Genomic DNA, 15,336 nt, shown 5'->3' on the forward strand with positions numbered 1-15,336 from the left:
GGCATCACAACTTATTTTTGTTGTACTCATCTCCTCCCAGGGGTTTCAGTGTCCAAATCAACCTCCAAATTCAGTGTATATGCACAGATGTTGCTATAGAAGAAATGGGCAGCTATGGACCTTCCCTACACCCTTCCTGCACATCCATGGCTATTTTCCCTACTGTCTTTCCCTCTTTCTGCCCCTTTTTTCACCCCTTTCCTATCACCCCCCTTTTTCTTTTCTTTTAAAGAAATCAGTGCAGGGGTAAGCGTGAGTAAGCACTTTTAAGCAGCAGTAAGTGGGTTTAAGCCTGTTTGCTTACACAGGTTAAGCAATTTAGAAGCTGACTCAGTATAAGAAACTGTAACCAGAAGTTATCAGTGCTTATCTTGACGCAAACATGTGCAAACCCACTTACAACTGCTCAAAAGTGCCTTAATCACTCTGTATCCAAAGTCCCTTGTTCTGCCCGGCAACAAGATAAATAGTCACTGTAAGGCTCAAACCCAGGACTCTGCTCACCATAAACAAATGGATTTACCACTAAGCCATACCAGATGCATATAACTCTGATGTTTTTACAAACATATCATCCAGCCCAGTCATTCAACAGTACAGATAATGTATTCCAACTGTTTGTAAATATATTAATATCTAAACAGATACAACATAATATATATATATATATATATATATATATATATATATATATATATATATATATATATATATATATATAAATAGGTTTACTATCAAATTGTCGATCCCGTTTTGTGCGACGCGCATTGCCCCAGCGCGAGACTACGAGCGTCACTACACACCCCCAGATGTGCTGACGGCAAAATCTACGCCCATCCGACCCATGGTAGCATGGGTGTGGAGGTGGACGGTAATGTCGATCGTCGGAGTTTTCGCGTTTCGTTCGCCATCGAAACGGGTTTGATTTCGGTTGGCAGCGCAAGCGGCGTCGATGGAATCCGTATACGGCGAGTGCATTCGAACATTTAATAGTAAACCATATAAATATATATGAACATATATACATGCAAATGCCTACATCTCTAGATATATATGTCTACATCTATATGTCTAAATACATACAGCAAGTTACATATATGTAAGCAGATATATATATCTATGTAGGTATATATGGACATAATTATATATATGTAATCCAAGAAAACAAAAACAAAATGACCACCAAGGCTGAGGCTTCCAGATTTTTTAATTAGTCTTGAAACAACAATAACAGCATGAAAAATGGATAAGCGCTTTCACATAATGAACTACGCTTCATCAGATCCCAAATAAATCACAAAAACACAATTTATATACCATCTCAATAGCTAAGACTATTAAGCAATCAATTAATTAAACAATAAAACCATTAGGTTAAATTAAATTAAACAATTAATTAAGATAATAAAACAATCACCACATTTTTTAAGACTTTTTGACTTTTCTATTACGTTTCGCTGCCAACTCAGGTTTTATACAGACAGCAATGTTTAGTCCTGGATACAAATGTGCTTGAAGTCTCAAAATCCATTTTAGTTCAAGCCTTTCTAAAAAGTTATTCATGTTACCCTTCCTAATATTGCTTTGTATAGGCTGCAAAACCATAAAGCTGAAAGTCTGCGTTTTGTATTCAACAATGTGTTTTGCTAGCTCATTCTGTAAATTACTATTTTTAAAATCACAGAGGTGACCATTGATCCTGTCTTAAAAATGTGGTGATTGTTGTTTTATTATCTTAATTAATTGTTTTAATTTAATTTAACCTAATGATTTTATTGTTTAATTAATTGATTGCCTAATAGTCTTAGCTATTGAGATGATCTATAAATTATGTTTCTGCGATTTGTTATTTGGGATCTGATGCGTAGTTCACTACGTGGAAGCGCTTATTCATTTTTCATGCTATTGTTGTTTCAAGACTAATTGAAAAATCTGGAAACATCAGCCTTTGTGGTCATTTTGTTTTTGTTTGCTTGGATTGCTGTTTTTACCATACAGACCTTTGGACCACACTGGTATTTGTTTGTTCTGTGCTTTGTTTTTTTGTACCTATGTGGACACATGGCAGAAAAGGCTGATACTGTACCTGATGGGAATGTCGGAATGGCAACTTCATCTAATAGATGGAATGGTGTTTTTCTTGCAAATGGTAATCCACTGTTGTTACTGAATTTTGACAATAATATAAAAGCGGTGCCGCCGCAACAAACGGTAAGCCTCCAATTATTTAAAACTAAAATACGAGCCTTTGAAGACAATTTATATAAGCTGAAACATTAACACTTGGCAGCGTAGACATTTAGAGGCATGCTTGCATTTTCATATCATTCCGAGAGGGATGCGAGTTTTATGCATGTCCTCTTATGGTGATTCTCATCCTGAACTTTTAAAACAATGGCAATAATTGAACCTTGAATTGGGTTTCAGTTACATGAGGTTAGTCATTGATTATTTTAAACCAGTTTTGGATAAATTAAAGGATGAAATTGAAGCTCACTACTCTGAATTTATTTCACAACAGCTTGGTGAAGAACACAATGACCTGATGGACAATGTTTACATGAATATCTCTCTTTATGAAAGAAAACTCTAACAAACTAAGCAGTGGACGCTGCAGAGAGATCATACTGATTTTTGCCTTGATAATGTCTTCACATGGCCTAGGTTGAACAATAATAACAACAATAATAGTGTCTCTCCTGATGCTGTAGGGAGACACAATACAGCTTCACCAGTAAATTCTGCATCTGTTAATCATTCATTGCCTGGTTTACTTTCAGACAACACCCTTTGTGGTAATGTTTCTGATGTCAGTTTGAACTTTTCCTCTACTAATGGTCCATCACAGGTGGCAATTGGCCAGCGAGTGTTGAATACAGAATGTACTCCACCTCCCAGTCAATTAGCTGATTTTGCCCTTGCAGTTGGGGCTAAACCAAAATGTTTTGTGCCTCAATCTATGGAACGTATTTTACCATTGCTGGTGAAGCAACAGGTTAAGCCAACATCTCGCTCCGTGAGCAGAGGGAGATGAAAGAGGAAGAAGTACTCAGGAGAAAGGATCAATTCAAACAGGAGATTGAGGAAATAAGCAAGAAAGACTTGGTTATAAATTTGTCAGCTCATGAACTTTCTGATGCCTAACTCTCACTTTTGAACAAAGGTTTGACTTTTATTCCATCCATTGGAATGAATATATGTGATTTACTGACTGATATGAAGTTATTTGCATGTAATGTTGCCCTTAGACTTATGTTTAAGGATGTTCTACCAAAAGTTAACAATTTTAAAAGTAATAGTTTGTTTACTCCTGTACTGCCACCACATGTTGAAATGTTTGTAAAAGTATGTGAAAAAGACTTTAATGAGACTTTTTGTAAGGAACATAAGCATGGCTTTTTCAGCATTAATTCAGATGAGAGACATGCCTTACAATTATTACAAAATAATGTACATGTCACCATTAGACCAGCCAACAAGGGTGGGGCCATGGTGCTGTTAAACAGTGGTGATTATGATGCAGCCATGCGTGATATGCTTAATGATGATGTGACTTATAAACTGATTGATTATTTAAAATATGAAGCTATAACTTTGAATATTAAGATACTCTATATGACTAACTTATGTGTAGGCAGCTAGAAGAATCTCTGTATCATTATTTAAGTGTTGATCATCCTGTTATCCCTTATATCAAGGGCCTTCCAAAAATACACAAATCTTTACATAATCCCCCCATGAGACCTATCATCTCTGGAGGTGGGTGGGCTACTGAAACTCTCTCTGTTTATGTTGAGAGTGTATTGGGACCCTTGGTATGGGACATTCCTACTGTTCTAAGGGATACTATGCAATTCCTGGATGACTAAGATACGTTTAGGAATAATGATGTTATCAGTGATTGTTTACTTGTGATATGATGTAAAGAGTCTACTTACCTCCATCCCCTATTATTATGGTGTTGAAGCAGTTAGACATTTTTTAAATGCATGCCATATGGTGAATTATCTGGTGTTGTTAGTATTTACACTATTGGAACTGATACTAACCAAAATGTTTTTTGTATGCACAGGATTTGTATTTACAGCAATGGGGTGCCACTATGGGCACCCCATGTACCAACTCGTATGCAATCCTAGTTGTTCATTACTGGATGATACAGCATGTGTTTAACAGTGCTTATAGTCCACACATTAGGTTATATAGACATTTTGTGGACGATGTATTTTTACTGTGGGATGGGGGAATTCATCTCTTGACAGAGTTTATCACTTATTTAGAATCTACAACAAGTTTTTTAAGGTTTACGATGGCAAGGTCTGCTGATAATATCAATTTTCTAGATGTTACTGTTCAAAAAGGTAGCATGGGTGGTCTATTGACTTCCCTTTTTTGTAAATCTTGGAAAAACAGTCTGTTTGATTTTAGCAGCATACATCCTAGTCATGTTTTTTTCTACCATGGTTAAGGGACGGTTTAATAGAGTTAAGATAATTTGTAGGGATGAGGATGACCAATATCTTGAGGCTGATACATTAGAGCCCCTATTTAATGATAGGAGCTATGCTGGCACAATGGTAAGAACCATTAGAGATGATGCGCTTACAACTGTCACCCATGATCGTTCTGCAGATGGAACTGTCAGAGCTGTTAAAAATAAAAGAGACAAAAAGGTTTGTTTCACCACAAAATATGCTAATGATAACTCACTTATGCGAGACGTAGTTGAATGTAATTAGCATTTGTTAATGGCAGATAAGGCCACTGTTGATGTTATAGGAGAGACACCTAGCTTCACCTATTGTAACAATAAGAACTTGAAGCAATTGCTATGTAAGGATACATGTGGAAAATTCCTAGAGAGGTTGCCTTTAGGCATATTCCCTTGTATGAATTGTAGGATGTGTGATACTATCACAAAGTCTCAATATTTCAAACATCCCAACATGAACTTTGAATTTATACGTAGATTTCGTGCGACTTGCCAAACTCAGAATTTAGTATATTTAGCCAATTGCAATGATTGCTATTGTTTTTATATAGGAAAGACAGTGAAACGTTTAAGGGGCAGGCTCTATGGTCACCTCTATGATATTAAAAATAGCAAATTACAGAATGCGCTAGCAAAACACATTGTTGAATATAAAACGCACACTTTCAGCTTTATGATTTTGCAGCTTTTACAAAGCAATATTAGGAAGGGTAACATGAATAACTTTTTAGAAAGGCTTGAACTAAAATGGATTTTGAGACTTCAAGCACATTTGTATCCAGGAATAAACACTGCTGTCTCTATAAAACCAGAATTGGCAGCGAGACGTAATAGAAAAGTCAAAAAGTCTTAAAAAATGTGGTGATTGTTGTTTTATTATCTTAATTAATTGTTTTAATTTAATTTAACCTAATGATTTTATTGTTTAATTAATTGATTGCTTAATAGTTTTAGCTATTGAGATGATATATAAATTGTGTTTTTGTGATTTGTTATTTGGGATCTGATGAAGCGTAGTTCGCTACGTGAAAGCGCTTATCCATTTTCATGCTGCTGTTGTTGTTTTAAGACTAATTAAAAAATCTGAAAGCCTCAGCCTTGGTGGTCATTTTGATTTTGTTTTCTTGGATTGCTGTTTTTACCATACAGACCTTTGGACCACATTGGTATTTGTTTGTTCTGTGTTATATATATGTAAGCAGATATATATCTATATAGGTATATATGGACATACATCTGTAGATAATGGGAAAATAACTAAAACATATATGTCCACATGCACCATTAATGGGGTTGAGAGGCCTTAAACAATATACGTTTTGTACAAATAGGTATGCACCCCTCCCCCCACAGCCAAACAAGTCCGCCCTGCAATACACTACCAAGTGTTGCATATCCCATAACCAGGACCTGACATGACATAGGCACAAAATGTTAACAGTACTACATCCCACCTGTAAGATGCCAGGCTGGTATTGGTAACATATTATAGAGTACAGTCTGGCTCCCATAGGAAATGTACAATGTGGAAGCTATCAACATCCCCAGGATACATATACACAGACACATATATGCAGATACAGATATACACACATATATATATATATATATATATATATATATATATATATATATATATATATATGTATATATATATATATATATATATATATATATATATATATATATATATATATATATATATATATATAGACGCAGAGATATGTACAGTAAGATACATATGTAGAAGGCGCACACAATATGGAACAGCTACTATGCCTACAGTTAACACCTTAACAACTGGACACTGTATGAGCCACCCATACAAATGACAATCGTTGCCTGCAACATATACCCACAGAGAGGTCATAGGATATAACACCACACACAGGTTTGCATGAATGGAAAACCTTTATTTGTGTACTATTACAGTTTTATATGCCATGTCATATAGCTGTTCAGACACTGACATCCATATAAAGAGAGTAATGTAACTGTGAAACAGTTATACTAATACAGTAGTCCGGAATGGTTCACAACTTTTGCTGTCCAGGCCAAGCCCTTCAAATAGTACAGTAGTAAAGACAGACTGGGCCACAAGATACCAAACAATCAACAGTAAGTAATGCAGGTGTATAGTTCAGCAGCCTCTATCTACACTCTGCACACAATCACTAGGTGGTAAAGACTTCAAGTGACACAATGGGATGTAACTGTTACATAACAAGGCATAACTGATGCTATCACAAGCACATTGACAAACAGAACAGTCTGTATGGCAGGAGGCAGTTGGCCTGCATTAACCCAGTTTATGTAACTAATGTAAATATAGGTGAATTGTATGGTACTGTATATCCAGATACCTTAAGGCAGCTCACCCCTGATGTCCCCACATTTTGTAACAGCCTAGGTTATTTATGGTGCACCCCCAGACTCAATAATACAGGGCCATATACCACTGTTACATACACTGGCCTCTGGAGTGCATAAGGGCACACATGTATTGTGTTGGTGAAGCCCACACACATATATGGCCCCAGCACCACTGTATGTGTGGAGGATACCACAGCAGTGGACTGATGGCAGGAATGGCAGCGTGATATACACACAGCCCACTACAGAACAACCCCTGACAGCATGTCATATGTGCAAAGCTTGGTATGTAGGTGGAGGACAGAGGCTGGAACACAGGCCCATATGTGGAAAACTGTTGCCATACACTAAGCAAGTCACTGGTGTTACAGGATAGTCTGCAACATACCCTTAGTCAGGGAATTGAGGTTAGAAACATAAATGAATGTAGCCATGTACTGATAGTACTTAACACACACACACTGCCAGTGAAATATCTGACACAGGACCTGTGTGGTGAACAGACAAAACATGATAGGCACACTTCTGGCCATCAAGAGGATAGGCCCACAGTTGAGATTTATGCAGACAAACTGCATTCCAAGGTAAACTAGTATGTACACACAAACCCTGTAACACCAGTACTATACAAAGCATACACAACTCTACTCACACTGTGTCTGTAGTTCTGGAACCTCCTACAAATATGTAGCAGGCCTGAGTGTGTCAGTTCTCCTGTAAAAGGTATTGCTACCTGCTATCTGTAACACTGATGCCCACACACACGAAGGATGTCTATCACACAGGAAAGGTAAAGGGACCACGTCCACATGATGTAGGGATTTACAGTAGGTAGTTGCCATGACAGTGGTAATTGGAAGTACTACACAGCAAGCTGCATGCAGTTAGCAAGTGGAGGACACTGACTGGTGCCGAGGCCATCACCTGATCATGTGCATCACCTACTAAAGCCATGCTGCAACCTATTTAAAGCAGCTCAGTCCATTCACTGGAGAGAGAGAGAGAGAGAGAGAGAGAGAGAGAGAGATAAAAAAAGAGAAAGAAAGACAAAAGACTTCAAAATAAAAAAGCCTAAGGCAAAGGCATTTAGCCAGCATTCATTCGTCAAGACATCATTCCCACAACAGGTATGTGAAGCATATATACATGTAATAGAATGTAGTACCTGGTCCAGAATAATGGGATAGATGATGTGGAATGATTTATATGTGCCATCATGTGTTGTTGTGATGATGTTCAACTGAACAACTGCTATGGACAGTAGTGACTGTCCCTGTGGGTAGTGAGCCATAGCCGTCAATTGTGCAGGTCAGAACTGACTGACAAGATATAAGCCATCATAGTGTGTGCTGTGTAATGGGAAGAATGTATATTACATGGCCAATAGCTGGTGGTGGACGTAATGCCATTATGATGGATATGTGGGACCCATGGCTCACCATTGGCAGGATACTCGGGTTAATCTATAATATAGCATGCTAGAATGCCATAGGTGTGTAATAGGGTTACCTGCCATTGGGTCCTACATATACCCCCCTAATGTCAGGCCATGTCCATATGTAGCATCTGTCTGTGTTGTAGCAAGGCAGAACAGTGCAGCTGTGCAGGAAGATGTTGTGAGACTGTGGAGCTGACGTCTGAATGTACCCCACATATAGGTATGCATATGTGTACATATGTCACATATATAACATATAAAGATATATATGTATATCAGCATGTATGTCCACAAATATACAGATACCCATGTTTACACATATATATGTGCACATATATACATCAGATATATCTACACATATATAGAGATATACCTATATACACGTCTACATATATAAAAACACACACACAAACATATATGCATGTAAAGACATATCTCCTATATTACTATCACAGTGATGAGTGCTATGTGCGAGGCACTGGCACACATAGCAATACACTCAGATATCTACAGCTGGCAGTGTGTGCAACATGGACGGGTATGTCACATCTTAGTCCCTTGTTGGGACCACATTGCCCCTGTCTGTGAAGTATGCAATGGGAATAGGGAAGTATAGCAGGTACACTTGTGGAGTTGGTCAGGATTGGTAGATATAGAGGACAGTCTACAGGGGTAGTACGTGATACATGTGGTGGGTAAACATCCTGGATGGTGTGTGTGGTCTGTGATGTGGATGCCCCATGGGCCCCAATATGGGCACAATGGGAACAAGCCTCCCATCCACTCCTACTCACAACAGCAGTCCATGTCTTGAAGGTGCCTGGTCTGGAGGCTGAGCAGGAAGAGCATGTTGGCCCTGTGAATGTGCACTGGGTGGCTCAGACTGATGTAGCACATCCCACATGTGTCTGTGGAGCCCGGTATGGAACAGACCCTAGACTTGACCTCAGGGAACAGGAACAAGTCTATGTGTGCCCCGGGGGGGGGCAACATCTCCTGGGTGGTTCCACCTGATAGTATTGCTGGACTAGTACATGAGGAGGCCCCAGGTTGGGGCACACATGTGATGTGGCCAGGTATCATGGACAGATGGGTTTGGAGAAGTGGATCTGCTGGCCAATAGAACATACACATGTCACTGTGCCACTGCTATAGAACATATGTTGGTAGTAATAGTCTCCACAATCCCGGTACATGTCCAACAGCATGCATAGATATCCCCAATAACACAGAATGTGAGATGTGCAGCAATCCCAAAGCAGCTATACCACTGGCATATATGCAACCATAGTGGCCCTGAGATAGGCATGCAGGTGAATAGTCTGTAATAGGCCAGCAATGATAGTGTCCACACAGGGGAACATGTCTACAATCACATAGCAGAAAGTGTTGTACAATACAATATCTGTCCCACTGGTAGGTAAGCTGCAGCCATACCTAATGAGTTGTGTGTACAGTTTGTTGAAGCTGATATGGTGGGGGGGTGACAGAGATGTGTATTACGAACTGTGGTAACCTTGCTGTATGAGTTGCTCAGACCTGCTCCCATCTTTATGTCTTTCAGCCAAGATGGCACATGCATGGTTGCCTACCTATTCCCAAGCGGAGAATGATGTGGTGATATCACACTTGATCCAACGCTATCCAGTGCTGTTTGGCAGGGCCACACATGAGCAGCAGGAGCAGACTGCCCTCTGGAATGACCTAGTCCACAGGGTCAATGATGTCGGATTGCACAACCGCAGTTATGAGCAGGTCCAGCATCATTGTACTGACCTGCTTCGCAATGCCCATTGGCCTGCTGCTGTAGTCTGGGGAGATCACCTCACCACAGGGGGGGCTATGCTATCCATCCCCCCTGACACGTGCGTTGGAGCTCCTGGCTAGCCTTGTGGCACCTGCCTGTCTGGACAGCCGTCAACCACTGGAGTCCTTCATGGGATTGGGTGTCACCCACACATCAGCTGAGGAGCATGCAGGTAAGGACACAGGGCACATCAGTAGACCACTGTTGTGTATACATCCATATTGGTACAGGTAGATCATGCATATCTGACATGTCATAGATATATTTTGTTGCTGCATTGTAGTGATAAACAGATGTCCACATGTGGTAGTATCGTGGGAATGTACTGTTGATTTATTGTAATACTGCACCCACCCTGTAGCACTGCCACAGGTGTGGCCACTGACATAGATCTCTCACCCTCGTATGTAGGTCCCTCAGGGATACCACCAAGGCAGCAGCCTGTAGCTCGTGAGTATGTTTTATGTAGATGCTTTCCAACACACCGGGCATGTAATGGTGATGGTATATTCCATGCACACATCTAACACACCTTCCCTGAATGCATGCTGTACATGTGCATCTATTGTTGCTGTGAAATGCACGGTCTTATAGGGGTGACCATGATGGGGTATTGGAAGGGTATGTCAGACACATGCATGATAACTAACATCCTGTCATTGTGGAATGTGTCCACAGGGAGTAACATACTGGTGGTAGACATGGCCTACAGTAGGGACATGTTCAGAGCAACACTGATATACAGTGCAATACCAGTGTATATACCTGTAGGATAATGGCAACTGCTGCAGAGATACACTATGGCATAAGGCATTACAGTAGTCCACATTATCAGCTGGGTTTAGGCTGCAACATGTGGTGTTCACTGTATGGGACACTGCAAAGTGACACACATGTGTAGGGCTTACTTGTCATGCATCTGCATAAAGGCTGAAGGAGGGGGGGGGTTCAGCATGACACACCAGTGCACTGCAGCAGGGATCCTAAGGATGCTAAGAATGGCCCTATCTGCACATAGTCAGGTTCAGGACTGGTGGCAGCCATAACCCTACCCACACAGCAATAGTGATGGCAGTGTGTGAACACCATGGAATGTGCACATGAGTAGACCTTGCAATCATGCAGAATAGGGGGACATGTGTAGGGCAGACTGAACATACACTGACAAATGCAGATTTCCACACTGGTATAACCCTGCTAGGAATAGTGACTGCTGTAATACACACAAGAGGTGTGATAAACTGTCATGATAAGGGTGTGCACACATATGCCCACATGGTGTGTATGCATTGTGGTCAGCAGCCGCACACCTAACATAATCTGTAGACACTTCATGTGAAAATACAGGACATATGTCACATATTGGGCTCATGTACTGCTAAGATATACAGTGATATGGTCCCATGGCAGACCAAGGATGTGTGTGTCAAATCAATAAATGTGTGTACACCCCCCATAGCCATGGTATGCTCTGATGGTTGTCAGTGTAAGAGTATTGGATTGGTCATACATGATCTGTTGTTGATGTCGACAGCTGTAAATCAGGCATCAGGCATTCACCAATGACAACTGTCCACATATCATCCCAGGTATGTGTTGCTGAAAACATAGGGGCTGTGAGAAGTACAGCTGACATAACTGACACAGTACTACACATTCTGCAATGGGTTGTACACCTGTGATTTGCGGTGCACAGTACATGGCAGGGTGCAGAACAGGCGCACAGCGATACTGTGTACATGGGTGCCGTGGTATCCAGGGGAAGGGTCATCACCGAGTGAAACAGCACATGCATCACACACATGTATATTGTTGCTAGCATGGATTGACTATAGCTGAAATGCATTTTGTTCTGTGCCATATGTTCTGCATGTTGACAGATGGGTAATAGGAGGACTGTGTGTACTATCATTGTGCAACCTCACCTGTATGTGTGTGTGTGTGTGTGTGTGTGTGTGTGTGTGTGTGTGTGTGTGTGTGTGTGTGTGTGTGTGTGTGTGTGTTTGTGTGTGCATTCTGGTGGTTAGTTAGTTTGTCTGCAGGGTCACTCTGGTGAAGTGGAGAGAGGTAGATGCATGTAGGATGTGTGTGTGCATGTGCGTGTTTGTGTGGGGGGCCATGTATGCACATGTGTGATTATGGGGTGTTCATATGGCTGTACCTCCCTTTGAGACCATGCAGTACATGGACATGGACTGCCACATTACACACCAGGAATACCTGTCATGTGTGTAATCACAGGACAGCAAATAGTATAATATGGTCTGTAGCATGGAACAGGCATCCAGATGGAAGGTAGACACCAGGTACACCCTTAATATCACAGTCAGCAGGGAGGATACCTACAACCCACATATGCAGCACTACAGAAGCATTGGAGAAGTACTAGTCAACACCAGGGAGTGTATCCAAATATTACAGTTGTTACATGATAGGCTGAAGGAGCAGTATATCTGGCATGTACTGAACATTGCATACACATGACACACCAGTGCAAGATATTATGGATACAACACAGTAGCCCACACATTTAGGGGCCATGCACACCATGCCCAGACATACAGAGGGTGGATACTGAATGACAGCAGTGAGGCCATGTAAAACCACTACACACAGGTCAGGCAGATAAAGTAGCAACAGGCCTTGTGTTGTGGCCACTTGTGTGGGCATTTAGAGGACTGAGATGTTAATGAGTGGTATCAATGTGTGTATGTTAACAAGTGTGATGCAGGATGGGGTAACACATGAACATATATGTGGGACTGTCTGTAAAGCCATGGACAGGTAGGTATTACGTAGGTGTGTGTGTGTGTGTGTGTGTGTGTGTGTGTGTGTGTGTGTGTGTGTGTGTGTGTGTGTGTGTGTGTGTGTGTACTGTTAGGTAATGCTGTACAGGTTTTAAAGTGTGTTTATTGTTTTCCCCCACAGGTGGTGAGGTGGGTCAGGGTCCCTCCTGCATGCAATCTGATGTTGGTGTCCATACAGACACCGAAGATGATGACAGTACTGTTGAGGCACAGGTGGGGTTATCAGGGGCTGACACTGCACCAACATTTGACATCCCCCTTTTAGCCACCCTAACCCCGCGCACAGCTTCAGTGCCTACACATACCCCATCACCAGTGGCCATAGTGGAGGAACAGCTGGTGTTTGGTGGCAGTGCACAGGGAAGTGTGGTAACCATGCCTACTGTGTCCGTTCGCAGCAGGCATAGCTGGATGGGATGCTCATGGTAGGGCCGGTGGACTTCATGCCCCTGGCATAGGTGGCATAGCTGGTACCAGCAGGCTCATGTTTCAGGCTGTAATGGCAGTGCAGGCATGTATGGAACATTACACCAGACAGGGCCTGAGGCTGCAGAGGGCTGCTCTCACAGCTATAAGCGACAACCTCTGTGAACTGCTGGGTGCCGTCCGTGCTTTTACCAAGCACACGGATAGATGGCATGATGAGATGATGGCCCTCATCGGCTGTGGTGTGTCCATGCTTCAACATGTGGTGGGGATGACGTGATGCCCATATGGACGTGGGCCAGCAACACCAACAGCTGGCAGTCAAAGTGGATATGCCGGGACACCAAGGAGCTCCCTTTGTGATAGTAGCAGCCCCGGTAGTTCATAGGTTCACAGGTTCATAGGGAGGTACTAGGCTATCAGCCCAAGGGCCTACATAAGCCTTGCCAACAAGGGTCCCTGGCTTATGCCACCCAAAAAAGTTATTTTCCTGTGCCACTGCCGAGCAGACACACAGAAGTGATCCCCGGGGTGTATTTCCTATTTCCCATCCACTCATCAAGATTTTTCTTGAAGCGCGCTAATGAATAACTTTGCTTGACATAGATGGGTAGCCTGTTCCTGAGTATAGGAAGTCTGTGAGACAGGAATCTAGATGTGCTGTCCACATATCACCACAGCAGGCCATGTGCACATGGTCCTGGCCAGTCCCAGGAGGGACCTGGTGCCAGCGGACAATTGTCATCAGCAGGTGAGAGTAGCACATCAAGGCCTGTACCTGGATGTGCCCGTAGAATCCCCGGCAGCCACAGCCCACATGTCCATGGCCAGAGGCAGTGAACTGCACACCCTGCCAGGTATGGTATGCAGCTGTCCATAAACACCTGTGTAGGGCAGCCACACAACAGAACTGTGTGCATGCATACCCACATACTATGCAAACACACCTAGGGCAACCCCATACCTACACACACCACATCACCTTGCCCAGTCCTCCACAGTACACCCCTCACTCACACACATGGTGTCAAATGTATGGCCCACCCTCAGCCTCTGGCAAACCAACATCAGACCCTGTGCATATGATGACACCTGTGCCACATCCCTGCCATCCAGACCATCAATGCAGAGACAGGCTGATATTGTTCTGATGCACACAGTGACTGTACAGCAGTGTACCACAGTACTGCAGTGTAACAAGTTGTAAGGAGTAGAGTGTAATGGATATATGGCAGGTAGTGTAACCGTCCAGCAATGATGCCTTATAGTTGTTAGTAACACTGGGTTAATGTGTTCTTTATAATGTTATCCATTTGTGTTGTAGGTGTACATGTGTCAGCATAAGGATCAAGGATGGTCTGCAGTCATATTCCACAAAGGGGTATGTCACTGTGGTGACACCATGGCTGTGACATATCTGGGGAACAATTGAACCCATGTCACAGGTTACTAAACCAGTTATTGCCTGTGCCACATGGACGGGTGGGCCACTGAGGCATGTATACATGGCAACCTGATGTAGTCCAATCCACATACATGCACACTGTTACTTGGCAACACTGGGAGTAGATCCCTACCTAGCTATGTAGTAACACTGACATGAGTGGCTTACATTGCACACACCACACAGCATTTAGGGTGAGGTGTGTCCCAGGTTACATGTTACATGCATAACATCCCCAGACATGTACAGTATGCTAATGGGGGATTTGATGGGTGTATTTGGACATGACATCTCACTGGGTAAGTACACTAAGCTGCTCGATATGTAACAAAGCACTGTGCAGGCTACAGGCAGACTGGCTCAACACTGGCCTAAATTTCCTATGGGGGAGTACACATGTACCTGTATATATAGCAGGCTCTACAGGCATGTCAGTCATAGCACAGAGTAACGAACACCTGTGTGAAAGTGCATAACAACAACCAATGTGAATACAGCCACATATGGTAAGCTAGCGTACTATTACAGTATATGGACTATCTGTTCAAC

This window comes from Protopterus annectens, chromosome 2.part1 (genome assembly GCF_019279795.1).
Source record: "Protopterus annectens isolate FY-2018-M chromosome 2.part1, PAN1.0, whole genome shotgun sequence".
NCBI lineage: Eukaryota > Metazoa > Chordata > Ceratodontiformes > Protopteridae > Protopterus > Protopterus annectens.